This window comes from Spermophilus citellus (assembly GCF_964194105.1).
Source record: "Spermophilus citellus genome assembly, chromosome: 3".
Classification (NCBI taxonomy): domain Eukaryota; kingdom Metazoa; phylum Chordata; class Mammalia; order Rodentia; family Sciuridae; genus Spermophilus; species Spermophilus citellus.
Window position 1 is genome coordinate 226028866 of NC_138184.1, and position 13911 is coordinate 226042776.

Here is a 13911-nt window from a genome sequence, read left to right on the forward strand (position 1 = left end):
CCACCATGACACCCAAACCTGCTCAGAACTGTCACCGCACAAGCCCCAGTCGGGACCTGCCCACAGGCACTAGGGCATGAAAGTCTAGGGGCCATCAAACCCACAGTCCCACAGAAGAGAGGCCAGACCCTCTCGGCCTCTGAGAAGGCAGAAAGGAAGGCCGAGCTTGGCACGGGCCACCCAGCCAGACATTTTTAAGGGGATCAGAAGGCAGCCAGTCAGAACCCAGAGGACTCACGCACGGAGCCACCCCAAGCACACAGAGGGCAGTTGGGGACTGGCTTTGCTTTCCGTCCTCTAGTTGTCTGATGACGCTGTGCATTCAGTGATGCTCACTGGTACTTGCTGCGTGACCGAGAGTCTAGGAAATACAGATCCCAATTCCACGCCCCCTTGCGTCCTTCCTCCTCTACATGTTGAGTTTGTGTCCCTTGCCCCAAAACCATGATTTGGGGCCACAGCAGCGCCACCCACCCCAAAGGGGATGGCAAGAGGACCTGAGCCTGACCCCTAAGAAAGCGGCCCTGAGAATCCGGGGACCCATTCCCTCTCTCGCAGGCCCACCCCCAGGGATCCGCGCAGGCCCCCATTCCCAGCCTCTTTCCCTGGTGGCCCCTGGCTTCTCCTGCTCAGCACTCACCTCATGGCTCATCCTGCCTCTAGTCATCACTCAAACCCCAGGCCTGGCCAGGAGACAGCAGAGGAAGACAAAATGCCTGTTCTCAAGACACCCAGTCACCAGAGGAGATGAGCCAGAGGGACAATGCCTGGAAGCCTGAGGGGTGCCTCACGAGGAGGTGGACGTCCTCATGACAGACAGACATCTTCTGGTATTTTTGGCACTGTGTGTTTTTCGTCTGTGTGACCCTCAAGCCACAAGCAGCCCCACTTGGTCGGACACTGAGTGGCCTCGTGAACTCACTCAGCCTCCATTCCTTGTGTGACCAGCCTTCTCCACGGGGAACAGGGCATCCCCGGCCTGGAAGACCAGCTCTGTCCAGGCAGGTGGAATCTGGCTGAGCCTGATGTGCACATGGGAAGGGGGACTGTCCCTGGTGTCCAGGCCTGCTCAGGTGAGAGATCTGAGAGCAGCAGGCACTCTCAGCCGAACCTCCAACCATGACCCAAGAGAAGGGGGCCCCAGAAGCCAGGTGGCCTGGCAGTGCTCATCCTCTGCCTGGCTGGTCCTCTACAAACTCAGATGCCTCCAAGAAGCCCCAGGTCCAGCCAGATGGCACGGTCCACCCAGCCAGCCAAGGACTTCCTTGAGGACGACTCTGGCTCTTGTAGGACAAGGACAGGGCTCTATCGGCTGGAAGCACCCATAAGAGTGGAGTCAGCCAAGAACCCTGGGCCTCTGCCTTGTTTCACTGAGGCTGTGTTCAAGGTCTTTGTCTAAGCCTCAGGTGGCCCAGAGGCCAAGCCCTCTGTTACCACACCCCTCTGCCTTTTGGTGACATTAAACCTTTCTCCTTGGTTCCACCCCCTCTAGAACCACATGTTCCTCTAATGTGTGAGCAGACCTCTGCTGACCTCCAAGCTAGAGCCCACCCTGATGTGGGCCCACCAGGAGCAGCAGCTGACTTGTGGGCCCCAAATGAAAACACAGGCCCATGGCCCAAAATTATTAGGAGTTTCAAGGTGATGACAGGAAAGCATCAACCCCCATGCTGTGTCCCAGGCAGCAGGTCCTGCTGCTGCTCCCACAGCTTGCCTCAGCCACATCCTCAGGAGCCTGTCTCCAATAGGAATATAGCAAGGCAGCACACAATCTTCTCATCAAACCATCTTCTGCTTCTCAAAGGGAAATAAGTATATGCTAAATTAATATGCCAGTTGTGGCCAAAAAATCATTTTAACTAAATTCAAGCTTATGCAAATCATAGCAATTGAGCCCTTTAACTTATTTTGGCAGTCAACTCTTTCACTAAAGACAGGTTGAGCTAAGCATTCTTCCCAACTGCAGGTTCCTCAAGGATTAATCCTAAACGCTTGGCCTGCCCTGACCTATTTCTCAGAGCACATCTATTAATTGTCCCATCAACCTCTCCTCCTTTGCTCTGCCTCTCCCAGTTAGGGCAAGTTGTCACCATATGTGTGGTCCTTGACCTGTTCTTTCGAACTGCACAGACTCCCTGTCCTAGGGCCATTTCAAGTTCCAGGTCCCATAACCTGGAATTCCATTATTATTATTATTATTATTATTATTATTATTATTATTATTATTATTTGTTATATATGATGGCAGAATGCATTACAATTCATATTACACATATAGGGCACAATTTTTCATATCGCTGGTTGTGCACAAAGCAGAGAAATTTCTAATGCTGAAGCCAAGACAAATCCAACAGTAAATGTAAACTATCAAGTGTAGATTGGCTGATCCAAGATTTAACCAGGAAATTAGAAGGATGCTTACCAAACCCTCGTGCTCATTCCCTGGGGACCCCAAGGGGGTCTGCAAAATTCACAGTGCCTGCCATCACTGCCTGAGAGTTGATTCCAGGTTAGCAATTATCCATCACTACATAACAAACTGCCCCAAATTAGTGGCACAACATAATATTTTACTATGATCATGAATCCAATGGGACAGGGACTCAGGACACTCTGGAGATGGCTTGCCTCTTGGGATGGTTAATTTTGGTTGTCAACTTGACTGGGTTGAGTGATACCTCACAATTTGATAAAGCACTTTTGTGGCAGAGTGTGGGACAGGAAGTAGTGGGGAAGACACACCCTCCATATGGGCGGCACCATCCATAGACTCTGCCCAGATGGAACAAAGGAGCAGAGGGGTGAGGCTCTCCCGAGCATGCCTGGCCTTCACGGGTGAGTGCGGTTTGTACTGCTGCCGTTGCCTGTGATCATCAGACTCTAGATTTCTCAGCCTGTGAATGTGGACTTGCACCAGCAGCTCCAGGGATCCTCAGGACTTCCTTTTGGACCAGGGCTGCAAATCATTGGCCTCTCTCTTGCTCTGAGGCTTCCAGATTGTTGGGCTGAGCAGCTACTGGTTTTCTTGCTTCTCCAGCCATGAGACAGCCACTGTGAGACTATCCAGTCTCTGATCAGGGAAGCCAATCTAATAAACCCTGATTATATTTATAATTGTGTGTGTGTGTGTGTGTGTGTGTGTGTGTGTCCTCCTATTGGTTCTGTTTCTCTGGAAAACCCTGACTACTAATACATCTCTTACCTGAAGCCTCAGATGTAAGGACTCAAAAGCTGGTATTACCTTGGATTCTATTATGGAGGAAGGAAACATCTGGAAGCTTTTGCCCCAGCATCTGCTATGGGGCAGGCAGCTTGAAGGCTGGGCTCATGGGGGCTGTAGATTGAGCACCTATGTGTGGCCTCCCCGTATGCCTGGGGCTTCCTTGCAGCATGGCAGCTCAGAGAATTCAGACACTACATAGAGACTCAGTGCTTCAAGAATGGATGTTCTAGCAACAAGGAAGCAGCATGCCTCTCTTGATGGCTCCAGAAGCCATACCACTTCCCTTATGCCACACTCTTTTGGGCAGCACAGTCACCACCTTACTTAAACTGAAGGGAAGACACAGCTCCCACATCTTGATGCAAGGAATGTCAAAAGAGACTAGAGACCATGGCTCAGAACTGCCCCCACACTTACTCCTTCCAGTCAAGGCAGCTCTGGCCCTGCTGAGACTGCAGAAAGGTCTCAAGGTTGTCTTGGGTTCCGGCCTCCCAAATCCTTTACATCTTGCGACCGTGTCTCTGGTGTGCACACCACTTTGGAAACTCCTAATTTTCTGCTGCCAAGGTAAAGGTTTTCTCCTTTGGCCCACAACATCCACACTTGAACAAAATTAAAATAGAGTCATCCCTCTGTCCCTGGGGCAATTGGTTCCAGGACCCCTGCACATACCATCATGCACAGAGGCGAAAGTCCCTTCTATAAAATGGCATAGAACTTGATATAACCTGTGCACATCCTCCCAGACACATTAAAACACATCTCTAGATCACTTAGAACACCTAATACAATGTAAACGCTAAATGGAGTAGTGTTCTGCTCTTGTTTAGGAAATGGTGACAAGGAAAGAAGCTGTACATGTTCCACACAGACACGATTTTCTTTCAAATATTTTCCACCTACAGTTGTTTGAACCTGAGATGTGGGACCCTCAGAGACAGACCAACTGTGTGATCTTAATGGAAGATAATTTCCATCTCCACGTCGGTTCCAGGCTCTACACTGCCTTGTAGAGACTGTGTCACAAGGGATTCTGGATACACAGTCAGACGCAGCGTCTAACAGCACCCTGGTCTGCGAGCGATCTCCACTGTGGAGGCAGGAGGAGAAGCATTAGGGCTGCACTTGTCATTTCTCAAAGATAACGACCTTATCCTCCACTGTGACCTCCAGTGGCACACGGGACAGCTCCGCTCCCAGGAGAGTCTTCTTCCATAGCCTCATCTGTCCCCTCCACTAGAACACCTGAACACGTCTTCACGAGGTTCCTGGGGAATTTCTCCTCGGTTCCTTCAGTCATTCAACAAACATTCCTGTATTAGATCCTGCTCTAAGTTTTACAGATTTAAAGATGAAAGACATGATCTCTGGCTTCTGGAAGTTTGTCTTGGTACGGAAATGTCAGTCACCACGGTTGTGATTAAAGAGGAGTTTCAGGGCTGGGGCTGTAACTCGGTGGTACAGTACTTGTCTCGCATGTGTGAGGCACTGGGTTTGATCCTCAGCACCACATAAAAATAAATAAAGATATTGTAGATATGTGTATATATATTGGGTTTCATCATGTACTAGACGATGCCTCCAACATGAAGGGATTTCATCCATCCTGGGCAGAAACTGCATGACCAGTGTCTGGACCTCATCTGCAAACCAGGGCCTCCCTGCTCTCCCCATGGCCCATGCACATTGGGAGGGAAAAATTATCAAAAATCACACAAATTTCCAAACAAACCAAAGCACAGGGCTCCACAACTATGACAAAAATCCCTAGACCACAGCATCAAAAAACCAGCCTTCGGTAGAATGGGCCTCCCTGGCCTGTTCTCAAAAGTTCTGGCCCTCTCTGCTGCCCCTAGTTCCCGCCCAGCTGTCCTCTGTCAGCTTGTGACGCTCACAGTTCAGCATGGTTCCTCCTGTGCCCTGTGGCCATCTCTCTCCCAGTGGGCTCAAGCCTGCTGCCTGTGAGAACCACCTGGACAACTTTTAAAGGTGACAGTGCTGTGCTGCTGATGGCAGCCAGGGACGTCCCAGAGCCCGAGAGCAGGCCCTGCACATTTTATTGTAGTTATCAGCTCTCCAGATGGTTCTAATGAGAGAAGAGCCAGGTTTGAGAACACTGCATTCATCTTTTTAATAAAAATGAAAAATAACTGTTTTTGCCCTCCCTCTGATCCTGGAGCAACAGCGTTCGGTGTCAAGAGCTGGGTGACACGTCAACACTTCATAGCATTGTCATGACTGGTATTTACACTCTAAAACCAAACCATGAAGCCGTGTGCTTGGCCAATGCCTGGATCAGACCTGTGAAGCCAGGGCCTCATTGTTTCAAAGTATTTGCCCCAGAAGATCCAGGTGAGCCTACCCCAGCACCCCAACATCACCAAGGCCATCCCTGAGCCCCTCCTAAGGTAGACACTTGTCCCCAAGGAGGAAATGAGGAGATGAGTCTGGAGGGGAAGTGAGACCCCAGGCAGAACATCCTGGGGCCCCTGCAGCTGCTCTGGCCTGCCTCTCCATCAAGAGCCAGTGCAGGGCATGTTTCAAAAGAGCAGGCTCGGGGCCACCCATGTCTCTGCCTCCATTTTCACATGGTATCTTCCTGGGCATCTCCCAGTGTTCGCTTATAAGGAGATCAGGCATTGGGTTAGGGTCCACGCTAACTCTATATGAACCCATCTGAACTCAGTGTAGACCCTATTTCCAAAAAAAGGTCACATTCACGGGTGCTGGGGGTTAGGATATGAATGCATATTTTAGGGGTCACAATTCAACTTACAACACAAATCGTGCCTACGTCTCTAAGTTTCAGGGCAATAAATGGACACAGAATACTCTCACCAGGACCAAGAGCAGCCCGTGCCCCCTGCTCAGGGCCTATAGCAAGCGTTTCAGATACTCCCTTCACCTCTGTTGTACTCTCCTCCTAACGTGGCTTCCTGTACAGCAGAACCCAGAAAACAAATTGCATTTCCCAAATTCCTCTATAGCCAGAAGAAGCCCTTGCCTGAGACTCGATGACAAGCAGGAGGCTAAAGCTATCTTCCTGCTCTTGTGGGTGCTTTGCTTGGCAGGAGTCATGGAGTGGCAACAGTGCTCTATCCTCAACCTCCTCTGTCTAGAGAGAGCCCTGGCAGGACGGGGGCTGGTGAGGCTCACTCTCCTGGAAACCTGGCCTCCTCGTCAGTCAGAGTCCAGGATCTCAAGGCTGTTCGGGAAGCCGTCCTGGAAACTGGACAAGCATCTGGATTTTTATGCCCGTACTCAGCCGTCCCTGATTTCTGCTGGTCATTCGTGTTGAGGAGTTCCTATCTGAGCTGCCCATCTCTTCTGCTTCTATGAGTGTTCTTTAAACCATTTCCATAACTCTCTATGTTCAGGCTCCCTACCCAGTAAGGAACAGAAGAAGAAGTCTATTCTCACTACTTCTAGTCAACGCTGTACTGGAGGTTCTAGGGCAATTGGGCAAGAAAATAAAATGTTTCATTAATAAAATTAAAATTCTTATATATCCAGAAAATAAAAATTTTAAATAACCAGATTATAAAAAAAGAAATAAAATTGTCTCTAATAAAGGACAGCATGGTCTTGTATACAGAGCATCCTAAGGAAGCTACTAAAAAGCTATTAGAACTAATAAACAAACTGCAAGTTACAGGATATAAGGATAATATACAAAAATCAATCGTATTCCATATTCTACCAGTGAGCAATCCAAAAATAAAACTTCTTAAGCTCCATGTACAATAGCACCATAATAAGATCAGGCTGGGGTTGTGGCTCTGCGGTAGAGCGCTCACCTGGCACAGGCAAGGCCCTGGGTTCAATCCTCAGCACCACATAAAAATAACTAAATAAATAAATAAAAATAAAGGTATTGTGTCCAACTACAACTAAAAAATAAATATTTTAATAATAATAATGTACTTAAAATAAATTTAACAAATTAAGTATAAAACTTTTACTCTGATAATTATACACCATTGGCAAAAGAAATTAAAGTATACCTAAATCCATAGAAAGACATCCCATTGACTCATAAGATTTAATATTGTTAAAATGGCAATGTACCCAATAAGGAAATACAGATTCAATACAACCCCTACCAAAACTTCTGCTGAATAATTTATAGAAGTTTACAAGCCAAAAATAATATGGAAATTCAAGAGAGAGACCCAGAACAGTCAAAACAAAGTAGAAATCACTTCCTGATTCCAAAAGTTACTACAAAATTGAGACATTGTGGCACCAGCAGAAGCCCAGAGACATAGATCGGTGGGATAGAGCTGGAGTCTAGAAATAAGCTTTCAAATTTATAGTCAATCAATTTCTGACCATGGCTACCAGAATATTTCAGTGGATCAAGGATAGCCTTTGCAACACAAGTGCTAGGACAACTGTAGATCCAAATGACACCGGATCCCTATTTCACAGCACATGTAAAAACTACCTCAAAATGGATCAAAGTCCTAAATTAAAGCTAAAGCTCTTGGAATAAAGTGAAAGCATAAATTTTCACGGCCTTGGATCAGACACCAAAAAAGTTAACAATAATTTCTTAATATCATCAAATATCCTGTGATCTCTTAGAAGAAGCATAGCAATTAATTATATCCACAAGGAGAATCATAATATTTGTGAGATAATTGAAATTTTTGAATACTGGATGTTTGATGAAATTCAGGATGGTGTTTTGGTATTGCGCTTGTGTTTTGTAAAGAATTCCTCACTTCTCATAGATACATGCTAACATATTTACTGTTAAAATGATATGACAGGGCTGGGGTTGTAGCTCAGTGGTAGAGCACTTGCCTAGCATGTGTGAGGCTCTGGGTTCAATCCTAAGCATCACATAAAAATAAATAAATAAAGGTATTATGTCCATCTACAATAAAAAATGTTTAAAAATATATATATCATTTATTTGTCACCTATTTTGAAGTAATCCCGTGGAGGGGGTGTGGAAGAGTTTATGGAATATAGATGGAAGGAGAAAGGCATGAGTTGTGGAAGCCACTTGGTAGATTAAGGAGGTCCTTAAACCCTTCACTCTGCTCCCACATTGCTTGAAAGAGGTGGGATAAATCTTAATGAAGGAAATAGAAGATAAAGAAGATATAGCACATATACACCTAAAAACATAATCTCAAGTACAAAAAGAAAGAATAAACCAACAGTGTCAGATTTTAGCACATTACTCTTAGAAATTGCTAAATCACATAGACAAAAACATAAGCAAAGATTATTATGGATTATTTGAATAATGCATTTGATAAACTCAAATGTACGTATAAGCCTCCACGTTAGCAAACAAAGGATGCATGTATACAGAGTGTACGTAGATTATTCATAAAAACTGACCAAATAATTATTATAAAGGAAGTCTTAAATTCTTAAAGAATCAAAAGCAGCCAAGCATGGTGGTGCATACCTATAATCTCACTGACTCCAGAGGCTGAGGTAGAAGGATGGCAAGTTCTAGACCAGCCTCAGCAACTTAGCAAGACCCTGTCTCAAAAATAAAAAAGGGCTAGGGATGTAACTCAGTGGTAGATCACTCCTGGGTTCAATCCCCTGTGCCAAAATAAATCAATAAAACAGATCATGTTCTGAAACGATAATATAACGAAGAAGATTTTTTTAAAGACTGGAATAAATGAGAGGTAATCCATGCTCTTTGGTGGACCAGTTCTCCTCAAATGTTTTCCATAATTCTTATCCCACCAAAATCCTAACCAGAATTGTTGAGAGGTTTAAAAGAACTTATTCTGGAACATGAAAAAAAATCAAGTTCACAAATGAAATTGACCTTCATAAAGAAGGAAAAGAAGGCTCGTTCTATCAAATATTGAGTTATACTATAATGTTGTGCTGATTGTTTAAAATCCTGGTATTGGCTCATGAACAGACCAACAGATCAACAAAACTAAAAAGAGAGCTCAGAGGCTCACCCATGAGCACAAGGCAACTGTAGATAGACTGTGGAAGAATGGACCATTTAGTAGGTTACAGTGGGGAAGGCTCCTGAACCATGGAGAAAAGATAATCTTTTCTTACCCTTACTCTATCTGGCACCATGTCAAATGGGTCCCAGATAGAGTAAGGGCTTCTGTGTAAAATGTGAAACTACAAACCCCAAAAAACATTTCTTTGACCTACTGGTGGAAATTTTCCTAAATTAAGACTAAAGATCACAAGCCCAAGTGTAAAAACATCATAGATTTCATTTCATCAATATTAAAGGCTTCTATTCAACAACGAAAACCACAAAGTCGACAGGTTGGGAGATGGTATTTTCAACATTTCAAAATGAAAAAGCATTAGTAATTAGAATATATAAGGAATGTCTGCAAATGTATAAGAAAAGCCCCTTTTAGAAATGGAAAACCAGGGGCTGGGACTGCGGCTCAGTGGTTGAGCGCTTGCCTTGCATGTGTGAGGCACTGGGTTCGATCCTTAGCACCACAAATAAATAAATAAAGGTATTGTGTCCATCTACAACTAAAAATAAATAAATAAATAAAAAGAAATGGAAAACCATATAAGCTAGTAATTTATACAGAAACCCAAGCTAATAATAAACACATTAAGGTCTGATCCAAGTTAGAAAAGGAGATACTGTGAAATGTAAGCAGGGTGTCAGGAAACACGAAGGCAGGTCTGGAGCTGCAGGGAAGCAAGCGGATACATGTTGGGAATGCACTTTGTGCAATGAACCTACGTCCCTCCTGTAACCCAGAAAGCCCACTCTGGGCACAATAATTGAAATAAATTCTCATCCCAGGTTGTGCAGGGGACAAGAACCAAGATGTCCAGCACACGTTGCCCTGGAGTGAGAATTGGCTGCAAATTCCTATCCACCCCTGGGGGGAAAGGGGAGTCAAGGTCACGGCTGTGAGACATGAAGTGCCAAGAAACTGGTTGCACTCCCTGGTTCCCTGGGCAGCAGAGCTGAGGGGCTGGGATGGAATTGGGTTTACCTGGGAGCTGGGAAAGTGAAGGGGAGGAACAGGATTAGGCCTGGGGAGCCAAACAGACCTGACAAAGTCCCTGCCACCCCTGGAGGACTCTGGAGCCAAGATGGCTGACAAGATCTCTGCAGAGGAGGGAGATGAGCTGGCCCTGGTACAGCCACCACTAGGGCCACCCCCAGGAGAGCGTGCCTTTGCCCAAATGCTGAGACATATCCCAAAGAATCCAACAGTAGAAAAGTTAAATTAAAAAGGAGTGATTATATCAAACACTGGTGAGGAGGCAGAGAAACTGGATCTCTCACATTGCTGATATAAGTGGAAAACAGTTTGATAGTTTCTTAAAAAACTAGATAGTCCTCCCTCCCTTTGGTCCCTTAAGGGAGGGGGGACAGGAAGGAAAGGGGAAGTACTTTGAAATGATATTGGCCAAAGTATATTGTTGTATTGTGTGCATGTATGAATATGTAACCACAAATCTCACCATTATGTACCATTATGTAATTATGTGCATTACACAATTACAGTGCAGCAATAAAATATGAAAAAAACAATAAATGACAGGATTTTGGAAAAAAAACTAGATAGTCACTTACCATATAACCCCACAATCACACTTTGAGGCATTTATTGCAGGAAAATGAAAACTTATGTTCACAGAGAGGCCTAAGCACTAGGACTCACTGCAGCGTCACTCATAAGAGCAGACTAGAAACACCCTGAATGTCCCTTGGTGGGTAAATGGTTGTACAAACCTTGGTTCAATAGACAACAGGTCAGCAATAAAAAGTATCCATGCTGCCAGGTGCAGGCGCACTCCAGTAATCCCAGCAGCTCCAGAGGCTGAGACAGGAGGATCACGAGTTCAAAGCTAGCCTCAGCAAAAGCAAAGTGCTAAGCAACTGAGTGAGACCCTGTCTCTAAATAAAACACAAAATAGGGCTGTGGATGTGGCTCAGTGGTCAAGTGCCCCTGAGTTCAATCCCCAGTACCCCCACCCCCCAACAAAAAAAAACAAGTATCCATGCTGACACTTGGAAAAACCCAAATGAACATCATTAAGCATTGTGCTTAGAGGCAGAGGGGAACTAAGAAATGTCATGTGCAGCATGCCGTCACTCAGATGGCATTCTCAAAATGGCAGAACTGCAGAAATTGGGGAGAGCTTAGTGGTTTCTAGGTTTCTAGGTGACAGGGGCAGGGAATGGATGTGAATAAAAAGAGGGGAAAGTAGAAGGAGGGAGTTCTTTTGTAGTCATGGAGCAGCAGTGTATCGGTTGAGGTGGGGGTAAAACAAACCTACAGCTGAGATAAAATTGCATAGAATTGTACACACATGGATGCAAGCAGATTTTTGAATGGTGAAAATTGAATAGCTTCCATAGTCCATACTGATTCCAATTTTCTAGTTTTGACACTTTAATCTGGTGTTATGGATTGGACCTAAAATATTCCCCCAAAGGCCATGCTAAAGACTTTGTGTGTTAGCTGGCTTTGCATTGCTGTGGCCAAAAACCTGAAAAGAACAACTCAGAGGAGGGAAAACTTACTTGGGTCTCATGGTTTCAGAGGACCCAGTCCATAGTTAGCCGAGTCCATTGCTCTGTGAGGCAGAATGTCGTGGCTGAACAGCAGGGCAGAGGAAAGCATCTCACCCCCTTGGTGTCCAGGAAGCAGAGGGAGGGAAGGGGGAAGGAGCCACAGGTTAGATGCACCCTTCCTGGGTACAACCCTCAGTGACCTACACCTGCAGCCATGCCCTACCTGCAACAGTCCCACCCCAGTTGGGATGGAGGAAGTACTGGGTCACAGCTCCCACATTTCACCTCCAAACATCCGTGCGTTAACACAGGATCTTTGGTGGGGACACTCCTATCCATCCCATGACACTTGGTCTCCAGCCTATGGCACTGGTGAGGTGTGGAGTCTTGAGGAGGTGGGACCTAATTGGAAGAGATGGGTCACTGGGGTGTGCCTTGGAAGAGTATATTTTGTCCCTAGAACCCCCAACGGCCATCTGCTTCCTGACCACCATGAGGTAAGCAGCCTTGTTCTGCCACACCCTTCTGCCATGACACCAAGGCCTGGAGACAATGGAACCAGCTGACCATGGACAGAAACCTCTAAAACAGTGAGCCAAAATAAATCTTCCTCCTTTGCTCTGGTTCCTCAGGCATTTCATCACAGTGACGGAAAGGTGACTAACACATCCGGCTACGGAATTTATGTCTTAGCCCATTCAATACTCCATCGACCGGGCGGCCCCTCAGCAACAGAAATGTATTTCTCACAGTTCTGGAGGCCGGAAGTCCAGGATGAAGGCACCAGCAGACTCAGGGTCCAGGCAGGGCCCACTCCTGTTCACAGACTCACCATCGTCTGGCTGTGTCCTCACAGGGGAGAGGGGGCCAGGGAGCTCTCCAGGGTCTTCCTTAGAAGGCCACTAATCCCCCATAGCCTCCCGAAGACCCACCTCCTGAAGCCACCATTTGGGGCGTGAGAATCTCAACCAATTAGGGAGACATAAGCTTTGAGTCCACTGCAAAATGTCACCGCTGGAGATTTGGAGCAAAACCTACACAGAATTCTGCTCTCTTTTTGCTACCCCTTGTGAATGTATAATTATTGCACAACTGAAAACTTTTTTTAAATAAGAAATACAGATTCTCAAGAAAAGGATAGTAAAACGCTGGTTTCCTGTCTTCTTCAGTTATATGATGCCTCTTTCTGTAAACTATTCCAAAGGGACATGGCATGAATAATACTGTGATGGGAACATCTGCCCCACTCTCAACTTCCCTCCTGTAGGAGTGGCATCATAAGAGCAAAAACAAGTAGCACAGCAATTCCTATTTTAGCAAAAATAACTAAAAGGTAGATGAAAAGAGAGAAATGAAGCACAGTTTTTAAATCCAAAACTTTGTATTACTATATATGATAAATGTGATCTATTCGTATTTTATGGGGTTGTGGCTCAGAGGTAGAGCGCTCGCCTAGCATGCCTGAGGCACTGAGGTTGATCCTCAGCACCACATACAAATAAAATATTGTGTCCACCTATAACTAAAAAATAAATGTTTTTTTTAAAGAATGCATATAAATTCAAGGGTATACATCAAACTTTAAAAAGGAAGAGGGCTCAGACTGCTCCCGTCCTTATTGTGCAGCTCATGGCACCCGGTGGCTGTACCAGGTTCTGGGTTGCTCCTCTGGAGAGAAAAAAAGCCTTGCGCTGTCCCCAAGCTACCACCAGCTGGACGCTAGGTGGCGCCGCTGCGCCCGCACGCCCGCGGTCCCTGCCAGAGCAGGGTGGTTTTCAGCATTGATACAACCACAGGACCCAGACAGGCACAGCTGGGAGGGCAGAGAAGGCTGGGAGGCTACACAGAACGGCCTCGTGCTGCCCTCCTATGCACACACTGTTCGCTCCCATCCTTCTTCCTCCCTCTCCAGGGGTCTATTTCTCCTTCTCCAGCCTCTCCAAGTATGTACCTTCATCTCTTCCAGAAACTTCTGGGTCATGTGAGGACCCCCCATGGATCAATTCTGAGTCCAAAGAACAAGCAATACTTTTTCCAGAAAGGGTGCCCACCAAAAAAGGCAACCACGGTCTCACTGGCAAGAGAAGCAGCACCAATTTGCTGAAGTCGTGAATTATTTTAATTCCCGAGATTCGTTCCGTCTTGTCTCTGGTTGAACCCTCTAGCTTCAGCACAGAGG